The sequence below is a fragment of the Macaca fascicularis genome, chromosome Y (assembly GCF_037993035.2).
Source record: "Macaca fascicularis isolate 582-1 chromosome Y, T2T-MFA8v1.1".
Taxonomy (NCBI): domain Eukaryota; kingdom Metazoa; phylum Chordata; class Mammalia; order Primates; family Cercopithecidae; genus Macaca; species Macaca fascicularis.
In genome coordinates, this window is record NC_132903.1 from 454,724 (window position 1) to 465,658 (window position 10,935).

At 54.7% G+C, this 10,935-nt stretch overlaps 1 long non-coding RNA gene across 1 annotated transcript; it reads right to left on the reverse strand.

The window, feature by feature from the left end:
* Positions 1-2,203: 2,203 nt before the first annotated feature.
* On the reverse strand, positions 2,204-10,627 carry LOC123571385 (uncharacterized). The gene is made up of 3 exons (XR_010584111.2): positions 10,439-10,627; positions 4,878-5,178; positions 2,204-2,989 (listed from the first exon to the last, which is right to left on the reverse strand). It is a non-coding gene; the product is annotated as an uncharacterized lncRNA (long non-coding RNA).
* Between the last annotated feature and the right edge of the window lie 308 nt (positions 10,628-10,935).

Consider the following 10,935-nt stretch of genomic DNA (forward strand, 5'->3'; position numbering starts at 1 on the left):
ATCGCAAGAACAGAAAACCAAACACCGCATGTTCTCACTCATAGGTGGGAACTGAACAATGAGATCACTTGGACTCGGGAAGGGGAACATCACACACCGGGGCCTATCGTGGGGAGGGGGGAGGGGGGAGGGATTGCATTGGGAGTTATACCTGATGTCCATGACGAGTTGAGGGGTGCTGACGAGTTGATGGGTGCGGCACACCAACATGGCACAAGTATACATATGTAACAAACCTGCACGTTATGCACATGTACCCTGGAACTTAAAGTATAATAATAAAAAAAAAAAAATGAGGGATTCTCCCTCCAGATCTCAACGGTGTCATGTACCCTCCGGACCCTCAGGTGGTCACCTCCCCTCCAGACCCCCATGTTCTCAAGTCTCATGTCCCCTCCAGACGCCCACGCTGTCATAGCCCTGGGCATCGTGGCCTGTGTGCAGGAGAACCTCTCATCCCTGGAGGCCCAGAGTCCCCAGATCACCTGGCCACACAAGGGACCCCAGTCTATCTGGTCCAATCGGGCTGCACTCTAAAGCCACAGGGACCTGGGGACCCCAAAACAGGCCCCCAAAGACACTTTACTGCGCCCTGGAAACTGCCTTCCTGAGTCCCACACAGACCCCAGACCTGCTGGGAAGGCCCTGGGCCTTTCACAACTCCCCTGGCCAAGCTCCTACAACCCCAGGAACTTCTGACTCCTCTGAAAACAAGGGGAGGCAGTGACTCCCACATCCCCGCTGCCAGACCCAGGGCTACAGGCTCACGGGGGGGGGGGGGAGCCTCAACAGGTGTGAGAGGGTGACAGGTGCGGCCAGCATGCGCGCAGAAGAATGAATGAATGAATGAATGGATGGATGAAGGAATGAAGTGAACCCAGACAGACATGCCCGAGCGGTTTATCCTGCGTGGCTGGGGGTGCAGGGGTGGCTGGGCCGGTGCTTGCTTCCCCCCCTACCCCGGGTGCGTGCCCCCTGCCCCGTGCGCTGCGGGAGAGGAGCGCACCGCGGTGCAGAGCGCAGAGCTGGGCTCCGGGCGAGCGTCCAGCTGGGTCGAGCTCAGCTCTCTTGCCCCAAGCTTCGCCTCGGGCCAGGAGGCTGAGCTGCGGGTGGACAGGCCCCCCCCACCCCTGCTGCCTCGCCCCGGGGCCCCCTCCCCCGCACTCCGCCTGCGCTCCCCAATTAGCCCGGCTGCACTCGGACCTCCCCCAAATCCCTCCCTCAGATCCCCGCCCCGCAGCTCCTGCCTGGAGACCCCGCACGCTCTGCGCTCCCCGCCTTCCCAGCCACCGCGGGCCGAGTTCCCCAGTGCGCGCAGGGCAGGGCAGGGGCGCATCCCGACCCCCCCACAGGCAGCCTTGGGCGGTCAGCGCGGGCGCCTCATTAGTGGGGTGGGATGAAGAACCGCCCGGAGAGACCCAAGACGAGACCCCGCAGCCTCCCACCGAGTCCCTGAGCAGGAATAAGCGCCCCCTGTCCGGGCACCATGGGGGACCCCTCAGATCGTGGCCTCGCGGGCTGGTCCAGGAGCGCCCGGGAACCTGGGACTGGGGTGGATGGGGAGGTTCCAGGACCGTCATGTGGGGGCCTCAGAGCCCCCGCGCTCACCCGCGGGGTCCAGCTGTGTCTGCAGAAGCTGCGTGCGCTTGGTGAGGACTTGGGCCTGGTCCCTGCGGAAGTTCGGTTCCAGGGCAGTCCCCGGAGGCAGGAGAACGGGGAGGAGGCGGCCAGGTCCGCTGCACAAATTAGCCAATTAATTTCTGCCTGCTCCTAGAGAAGAAGGCAAAGTTTCTGTGCTGGAATATTTTTTTTCCAAAGACACGGCTTCTGGAGGTGGAAGGGAAGGCGCGGTGGTTATTCCACCCGACAGGCAATGCTGCCTTCCTTGGAGTTGGGCGGGGGGCGGTGGGGGCGATGGAAAACCTTTGGGGGATCGGGACAGGTGCACATGCGCGCTCTGAGCTGTCCAAGGCCTGGTCTCCCCGGCGCTGGCCCTACCCAAGGGTCAGGTCCTTACCTCAGGGAATACTAGGGCTCCTTGCAGTTGGGCGTTGGTGAGGGCGATAGGAAACCTGTGGGGCCTAGGGGCAGGTGCACACGCGCGCGCTCTGAGCCGTCCAAGGCCTGGTTTCCCCAGCGCTCACCCTATCCAAGGGTTAGGTCCTCACCTCAGGGAATGGTCGAACTCCTTGCAGTTGGGAGGGGGTGAGGGCGATAGGAAACCTCTGGGGCCTAGGGGCAGGTGCACACCTGAGTCTCCTGGTCTCCCCGGCGCTTGCCCTACCCAAGGGTCAGGTCCTCACCTCAGGGAATGGTCGAACTCCTTGCAATTGGGACGGGGTGAGGGCGATAGGAAACCTCTGGGGCCTAGGGGCAGGTGCACACGAGCGCTTGGAAACGTCCAAGGCCTGGTCTCCCGGGCGCTGGCCCTACCCAACGGTCAGGTCCTCACGTGAGGGCTCAGCCGGGGAGGAAGGAGGTGAACGAGGCAGGACGCCCAGTGCCTGTGCCGGCTCCTCACCCCCCAACCCCGGAGGCAGGCTCGGGGCCCCAGTGTCCCCGCGCGCCCCTGGATGCCATTCGCTTACGCCTCTTCCTGGCTCTGCCCGGTGGACGTCTTCGTTCCTTCCACCTGCGTTTTGACATTGCAGAAACGTGGCCAAAGATTGGGGGGCCTGTTTGTGGCGGGGGGATGTCCTGCCAATTTCTTAAGCCGGTGCGTCCTGGGGACGCGAATCCCGGGTCTGGGGCACGGGCAACAGGAAGGAGAAACCAGTTTTCCTTCTGTCCCGTTGCGGAGGCCCGTGTGCCAGACGTGGAAATGAAAATCCAAATACACCTCCAAGATATATTCCTGAGAACATGAATGACCGCAGACAAGGGGTTGAATTTATTCCTGGCGAGGGACGGCCGCCCCTTGTTGGTGCAGCGGTGGTCTCCAGCCAACGGCCTTCCTGGGTGTGCTCTTTGTGACAAACGCCTCGGCTCCCTGAAAAAAAAAAATATATATATATATATTTTATATATATATAATATATATAAATATATAAAATATATAAAATATATAAATATATAAAATATATATGAATATATATAATACATATATAATATATAAATATATATTATATATAAAATATATATAAATATATAAAATATATATAAATATATATAATACATATATAATATATATAAATATATAATATATATAAAATATATATAAATATATAAAATATATATAAATATATATAAATATATAAAATATATATAAATATATATAATACATATATAATATATATAAATATATATAATACATATATAATATATATAAATATATATAATACATATATAATATATATAAATATATAATATATATAAAATATATATAAATATATATAATACATATATAATATATATAAATATATATAATATATATAAAATATATATAAATATATATAATACATATATAAATATAATATATATATATATAAAATAACGTTTTTTCTTAAACAAATAAGAGTTTTCTGAAATCAAACATAAAGTCGAGGCCCTGTGATGAAATCCGAAAGGAAAGGGGTTTAATGCCCTCCATATGTTGCAAAGTACATATTGAGGTTTAGGACAGAGAGAGAGAGAGAGAGAGAGAGAGAGAGACAAGAAAATTCCACAGAAGCTCCTGGAGAAAAAAAAAAAAAAAACCCAGCAACATTTTCTGCTAGGAAGTGGTCGTTTTAAAATTGCAAGTTTGCACGGTGGGGGTGTTTTAGGGACACCCCCTCCCTATGTCCTAGGACTTGTCGAAATGCTAGGACGTGTAGAAAAAGTGAGATAAAGTGAAACAAACGAACAACACCACCAAAAAAAGGAAACCCTCCATGAAAACAAAGCTACCTTCCCCAAAGCAGGCCCTTACACACATATGGTCAGCCAGGCCTCCAGAGAGAACACAAAGGCAACCAGGGCCTACGTGCCCTTTTTAAATATTATAGAGGGTCGCATTTGCCCGCTGGATCAATCTCAGCCATTCACGAGCCAGACTGACAAAGCTCAGTTTAATGAAAATCTATTAGTTTTACGCGGACAACGTGGATGTGTGTGCGTCAATCAATAAACAGCGTCGGAGGGAGTTAGGAATCCGGGTTTCTAAATGTAAAAGGGGAGGAGGGGGAGCGAAAACACACGAGTTGGTTCGTCTAGGAAATGTGTTAAGACCTCTGGAAAATCCCGAATCCCTGATCGATCCTTATACATATTTAATGGGCGGGGAGGGGTTGGAGGTTGTGGGAGTGGCTGAACCTTGGGCAGAACGCAGGAATATACCGCCCTCCCTCCGTGGTTATGATGAATAGAAATTGCCTTTCGAGTTATGTACTGACAAAAAAAAAAAAAAAAAAAATGGGCCACACAGAAGGGACCTGACAGTTCCAAAGTGTTTCTTGCCCTGGTTGGAGAACCCAGGAGGAGGCCCCAGTTGGCTGGTGGGGGTGGGTGCGGAGTAGGGGGCGGGGAAGGGATGGGGGGAGGCCTGAGATTTTGCGCTCAGGAGGGGGCTGGAGACCCCAGAGGGCCCCGACGCAGAGGCCGCTCTGCAATGAAGAGCTCTGGGCGTGAAATTTGATTTCAAGTAAATACATTAGGTTCCAGGGAGCCAAGCTTCGTTAGAGCTAAAACTGAATATATATATATATATATATATATATATATATATATATATATATATATATAATAATCAAAGCCATACTTTTCAGGAGTTTAATCAAGTGTTCAGTATGTGAACGCTCACAGCTCCTTTTCCCTTGTTGCAAATGAGAGCGAGAGACAGACACAGAGAGAGAGAGAGAGAGAGAGAGAGAGAGAATAAGTTATTCTTGAAAACACACCTAATCCACATCCAAAAATCCAGAGGATTTTTTTAACATGGACCAGACCCAGAGTTCATTCCTATTCCCAGCCATCCTAAGCGCGTTCCTCGTGTCTCCCCCAGCCGATGCCTTCTAGAAAGGGCCGGTCGGGACCCCCTGGGTGGCAGGTTCACCCGTCGTTTGCAGGAACCTGCGTTGCATTTCTTGGGGGATGCGACTCAGAGACGCCTGGACGCCCGAGTGGAAACGCGTCAGCCTCGCAGGTCCTAGAACAGATGCCACAGCGCCTGGGCCTCCTCTCTCGTTTGTTTCCTGCACTCTGGAGAGAGAGGAAAGAGAAGGGGAGCCATTGCGCCACCACCCAGTGCTGCCACAGCCACAGCAAGACGCACCGCGGAGAGGCCGCGTCTGGCCGCCTCCTGCTGTTCCCGAGCTGCGAGCCTGACCTTCCCAGCCCCGCCTGCGTCTCCAGGGCCAAATAAAAAGCAGATCGAGCTGGGACCAAGTTCAGGTCGGGGAACTCCCGGGGTCTGCAGCCTCAGGCCTGCTGCGCTCCCGGCTGCCCGGAGCTCCGGGCCCGTTTGGTGGGGAGTTGGGGGGAAATATTCAGAGAAGGGCCGGGATAGGAGGCTGCAGCTCGGTATGGGCTGCAGGAGGGGTGCAAAGGCGAGGAGCAGCTCCTGGGGTCCTCGCTCCTCTGCTGTGGGGCCCCCAGTCCCGGCGGGCGGACCGCGGAGAGCGCTGTCCCGGATCCGGAGATTCGCTGCTGCTTTGCAACTGCGGGACCGCAGCGCGCGCGCGCTCCAGGGACCAAGCACCCTGGAAACTTGGGTCAATGCAACCAGGGCGGGTCCCTGGAGGGGGTGTGGGGGGTGCCCAGGAGCCAACAGGGGTGTTGAAATCCCCCTGCGGCCGCCTCCTTTTGTCCCGGACCGTTCCCTCGTCCTGAGAACAAGGGGGACCTTCCCACATTGTTTGTTTGTTTGTTTTTTGGTTTTGTTTGATTTCGTTTCCGAGTCTGTTTCTACCGCCAACAGAACTGGGAGGGTGGAGAGGAGGGGACAGGAGGATCGGACGCCCAGGACTCAGCAGCCCCCGTCCGTCCGAGCAGGGTTTGCGGGAGGCGGTGACCGCGCTGGGGACGCCCGGACGCGAGGCCACCTCCGGGGCGCGCTCAGGGTTTGGTGAGGTCGGTTTTGGGACTTTCCTTTTCTCTTGCAGAAACTTTTTCCTTCTCTCCTTCCTTCCTCTCTCTTTTCCTCTTTCTTAGTTTGCTTTTTCCTTTTTTGTCTTTCTTTCTTCTTTCTTTTCTTTCTTTCTTCTTCCTTCTTTCCCTCTCTCTCCTTCTTTCCTTTTTTCCTTCCTCTCTTCCTTCCTTCCTTCCTTCCTCTCTCTTCTTCTCCTTCTTAGTTTCTTTCTCTTTCTTTCTTTCTCCTTCCTTCCTTCCCTCTCTTTCCTTCCTTCCTTCCTTCTTTCTTTCCTTCTTTCCTTCCTTCCTGTCTCTCATTTTTGTCTTTCTTAGTTTTCTTTCTTCCTTCCTTCCCCCTTCCCCTTTCTTCCTCCCTCCCTCCCTTCTTTCTTTCTCTCTTTCTTTCTTTCTCCTTCCTTCCTTTTCTTCCTTTTCTTCCTTCTTTCCTTCTTTCTTTCTCTCTCTCCCTCTTTCCTTCCTTCCTCCTTCTTTCCTTCCTTCCTTTCTCTTTTCCTCTTTCTTCGTTTTCTTTTTCCTTTTTTGTCTTTCTTTCTTCTTTCTCTTTCTCTTTCCTTCCTTCCCTCCCTTTCCTTCCTTCCTTTCTTCCTTCCTTTCTTCTTTCCTGCCTTCCTTCTTCTGTTTTTCTCCTTCTTAGTTTCTTTCTCGTTCTTTCTCTTTCTTTCTGTTTCCTTTTCTTTCTCTTTCTTTCTTTTTCATTCTTTCTTTCTTTCTTTCTTTTTCTTTCTTTCTTTCTTTCCTTCCTTCCTTCCTTTTCTTTCTTTCCTCTTCCTTCCCCCTCCTCCTCCCCCTTCATCCTCCCTCCTCCTCCTTCTTCTCCTTCCTCGTCCTCCTTCTCCTCCTCCTCCTCCTCCTACTCCTTTCCCTCCTCCTCCGTCTCTGCCATTTCTCGCTTTTCCCCTTTGCACTTTTATCCGCAGTCATTGCTTTTGTCTCTCCACTAACTTTTCTGAAACCCGATTCTTTCGGGGACACTTGACGACGTGCGTTTCCTACAGGGAGGCAGCCGCGTTCGAGCAAGATCTGGTGAGATGTGAAAAGTTTGTTCTCCTCTGCCTGGTGTGCTGGTCTCTCTCTCTGTGTCTGTGTGTCTCTGTCTGTCTGTCTATCTCTGTCTGTCTATCTGTCTCCCTGTCTCAGGGAAGCATCAGTAAAATCTCAAACAAGCACCCCCTTGTGCACAGCTCAGGCCAAGGGAGGCGCAGACCCTCCCTTCTGCCTACAGCCGCCTGCTCTGTGAAATATCAACGCCGTGTTTCATCACGTCCGCCCCGTCTGCAGACCTGAGCTGCTGCGGCCTCTTCGACGGCATCTCGAATCCGCCACGAGAAACGTGTGTGGTGGAAAAAGTTCCTGCCTATAGATTTTCTCAAACACACGATCATTCACGCACATAGTAGGTGTCTCGTGCCTCTGCCTCTAAAGGGAAGCACAGGGAGAGAACCGAAGCTCTGGGCGAGAGAAGGGAAAGGGCTTCAGGTAAGAGGTTCGAGGTCAGCCCTTGGAGTTGAAGGAGTTTTACACACACGTGAGGCAGGGACGTGTCTCGTGACTTCAACGTGCTGGATTTCAAAGCCGTTCGCCGGCCACGTGGCCATTACAGTTCACGCTTCGGTTGAACAAGGGCCTTTGAGTCATTTCCCTGAGGCTGAGGGGCCTCGAACGACCCCAGCTCCTGCCTCTGCCGTCCCCATTCTCGTTCCTGGAGGCTGGAGACCCTGGTACCGCGGAGCTTCCTACGGGGCAAGGGGTGCAGGTGGCAGCCAAAGGCAGCCGGGCTGGGTGCTGCGGTTCTTACCGTCCTCCCCTGCCAAGGAACCGCGGGTCTGGGACGGCCTGGGCCCCACGGGACCCCCAGGAAGGCCTGGTGCTGGGACTGGGAGAAGACAGCTGGGCCGGGACGAGGGAGGGTGTGTGAGCGACACAGAGAGCAGCTGTGACGGGTTCACTGCACGGTCCCTGGGGACCCGGTGTCCCAGCCGAGGAAGACACGGGGACGGGGAGGCCCTCAGAACAGTGACCCGGCCGCGGAGGACCCCCCAGAGCGTTGTTCTAACCCAGAGACCCTTCTCCGAATCTGTCTGTCTCAGTCTTACACACACGCCCCCCCACCCCACCATCACTGCTGTCCCCCCACTGCTCTGCCGTCTCCCACAAGCACAGGGCTCAAGTGTCATCCTGGGTCCCCAGGGCCTGCTGGGGAGGAAGACGAGCCCTGGGGTCATGGGAGGAAGGACAACCGGGAAAGGGGCTCCTCCCGGGCACGAACCGGCCTCCTGGTGCCCGCGCCCCTGCTCACCCTCCCGGCCTCTCCCCCCGACGGCTCTACCGGCGAGGTGCCTCTTTTGCATAATACATGGAACTATTTGTAATTCTCTGTGATATCTCCAGGCCCCGCTTTGATGGGAGGGCGCGGTGACAAAGCCCTGTTTGTTGAGCTTCCAGGAGCTTCTCTGCCTTGGGTTTTGAAGTCTGGGGAGGTGGCAGCTCCCGAATGATGGGGACCAGGCGGTGGGTGCGTGGGGGGCAGAGTGACCCGGGAGGAGAAGGGGGAAGGAGGGGACAGGCGGAAAACGGGGGAGGCAGACGGAAGGGGAGGTAGGTGGAGGCAGAGAGGGCAGGAGGAAGAGGGAGAGGGAGAAAGAGGCAGAGACTGAGCAAGTCAGGGAGGGGGAGACAGAGAGGAAGAAGGAAAGAGGGAGATGGACGGGGAGAAATATGCAGGGGAAGAGGGAAAGGAAGGAGGAAAAGAGAGAGAGGCAGGGAGGAGGGAAAGGGGTAAAGAGGAAGGAGAGAGGACGTGGGAAGGAGAGAGACAGGGGCAGACAGCGGGCCTGGGGGCCAGGGGTCTCTGGGAGGGAGGGAGGGACGGAGGGAGGGAAGGAAGAAGGAAAGGACACAGGGTTAGGGAGGGAAGTGTGAGGAAGAAACGGAGGAAGAGAGGGAGGGAGAGAAAAAGGAAGGAGGGAAGGAAGGGGAAGGAAAGAAGGAAGGAAGGAGAAGGAAGGAAAGGGAAGGAAGGAAGGAAAAAGAGAGAGGAGGAGAAAGGAGAAGCAGGAGAAAGTAGAGAGGAAGAAAGACAAGAGAGGAAGGGAAAGGGGGAGGAAGGAAGGAGGGAGGGAGGAAGGGAGGGATGGAGGGAAGGAAGGAGAAGGAGAGAAGGGAGGAGGGGGGAGGGAGAGAAAGAAGGAAGGAGGGAGGGAAGGAGGGAAGGAAGGAGGGAGGGGGAGAAGGAAGGAAGGAAGGAGGGAGGAAGGGAGGGATGGAGGGAAGGAAGGAGGGGAGGAGGAGGGAGAGAAGGAAGAGAAGGAAGAGAAGGGAGAGAAGGAAGAAGCCGAGCGAGGGAAGGAGGCAGGCAGAGAACAGGACGGCGGTTTCTCTGGCACCTCAGCGCCTCCCCCTTCCCCTCAGCCCGTGAACCCCCAACGTGAACCTGACCTGGGCTGCTGGGGGCCCCTTCCCTGCTCCCCAGTGTCCGGGAAAAAGACTCAGTTTCTTTCCACGGAACGAGCCCAGGGCCCGGCTCCCGAGCGCCAACCCTGGGCGCCTTCGAGGCTGGGCGGTCCCCGGAATCTCCCTCAAAAAACGGTTAACGGAACCTGTCCCCAAAATCACACCTTCCTCAGGAGACTCCCCAACTCCAAACGCGATGGGAGAAGGAGAGTGAGGGTATGTTACAGAAAGAGAAAGAGAAGAAAGAAAGAGAAGAAAGAAAGAAGGAAAGAAAGGAAAGAAAGAAAAAGAAAGAAAGAGAAAGAAAGAGAAAGAAAGAAAAGAAAGAAAGAGAAAGAAAGAAAGAAAAAGAAAGGAAGGAAGGAAAGAAAGGAAGGGAAAGAAAAGGAAAAGAAAGGAAAGAAGGAAGGAAGGAAAGAAAGAGAAAAGGAAAGAGGGAAAGGGGAAAAAAACCTCCACTTTATTTGTAGAAGGTCCTGGGCAGGAACCGTGGCGCGTTTGGTTTCCAGGACTTGGAAAACGAATTTCAGATCGCGACGGCCAACACCGGCTTCCCCTAAAGCGCATTCAATAGCCACAGCAGGAGCACATCCCGCAATGAAAACCACAATCACAAGTATTTTTACCCCCCCAACCCCAGTAAATACCCCAGACGCCAGGGTGACAGCGCGGCGATAAAGGGTGGAGGCCTCGCTCCGGGGTCTCCGGGGTCTGGCGCGCGCGGAAAGAATCGATGTTTTACGAACCGGATCTCCCGGGGACCTGGGCTTCTTTCTGCGGGCGCTGGAGACCCGGGACGGGGCCCCCGGGGAATCCTCGGCCTCCGCCACCGCCTCCCAGGCGCCCGCGTCCAGGTTTGGGGACACCCGGCCCGTGTTCTTCTCCCTTTAGGGGATCCCCCAGCTGCGTGCCATCTCACCATCCCTCCATCCAAGCGCGCGCCGCCACCAACTTGGAGCTCATCCTGTCCCAAGATCGCGCGACCCCGGCTCGCCCGGGTCCCCTCCGCGTCTCGCCATCTCCGCCCCGGTGCGCCCCGGGCGCTTCCTGGAACGATCCAGGCTCCGGGGCTCGGCTCTCCTCCACGTCTGTGCGTGTCTCTCTCTGTGGAGGAAAAAGCTGGAGTTTGCTTTTCTTCCAGCCACGGAAAGCACGCGGGGTAACCTGTGTGTGTGGGGGGGGGGGGACTCGGGCGCCTCTGCGCCCCCCTCCTGCGCGCGCGCGCGGTCTCCCTTCCCAAAATGGGATCTTTGCCTCTTCGCACCAAGGTGTCCGGACGCCAAACAGTGATGAAATGAGAAGAAAAGCCAATTGCGGGCGTTGAGGGGGGGTGGGGTGGGGTGGGGTGGGGGAGACACAGCGTCTCTGCTTGTGCGTCCGCCGCGGAGCCCGGAGACCCGTAATTGCACCAGACAG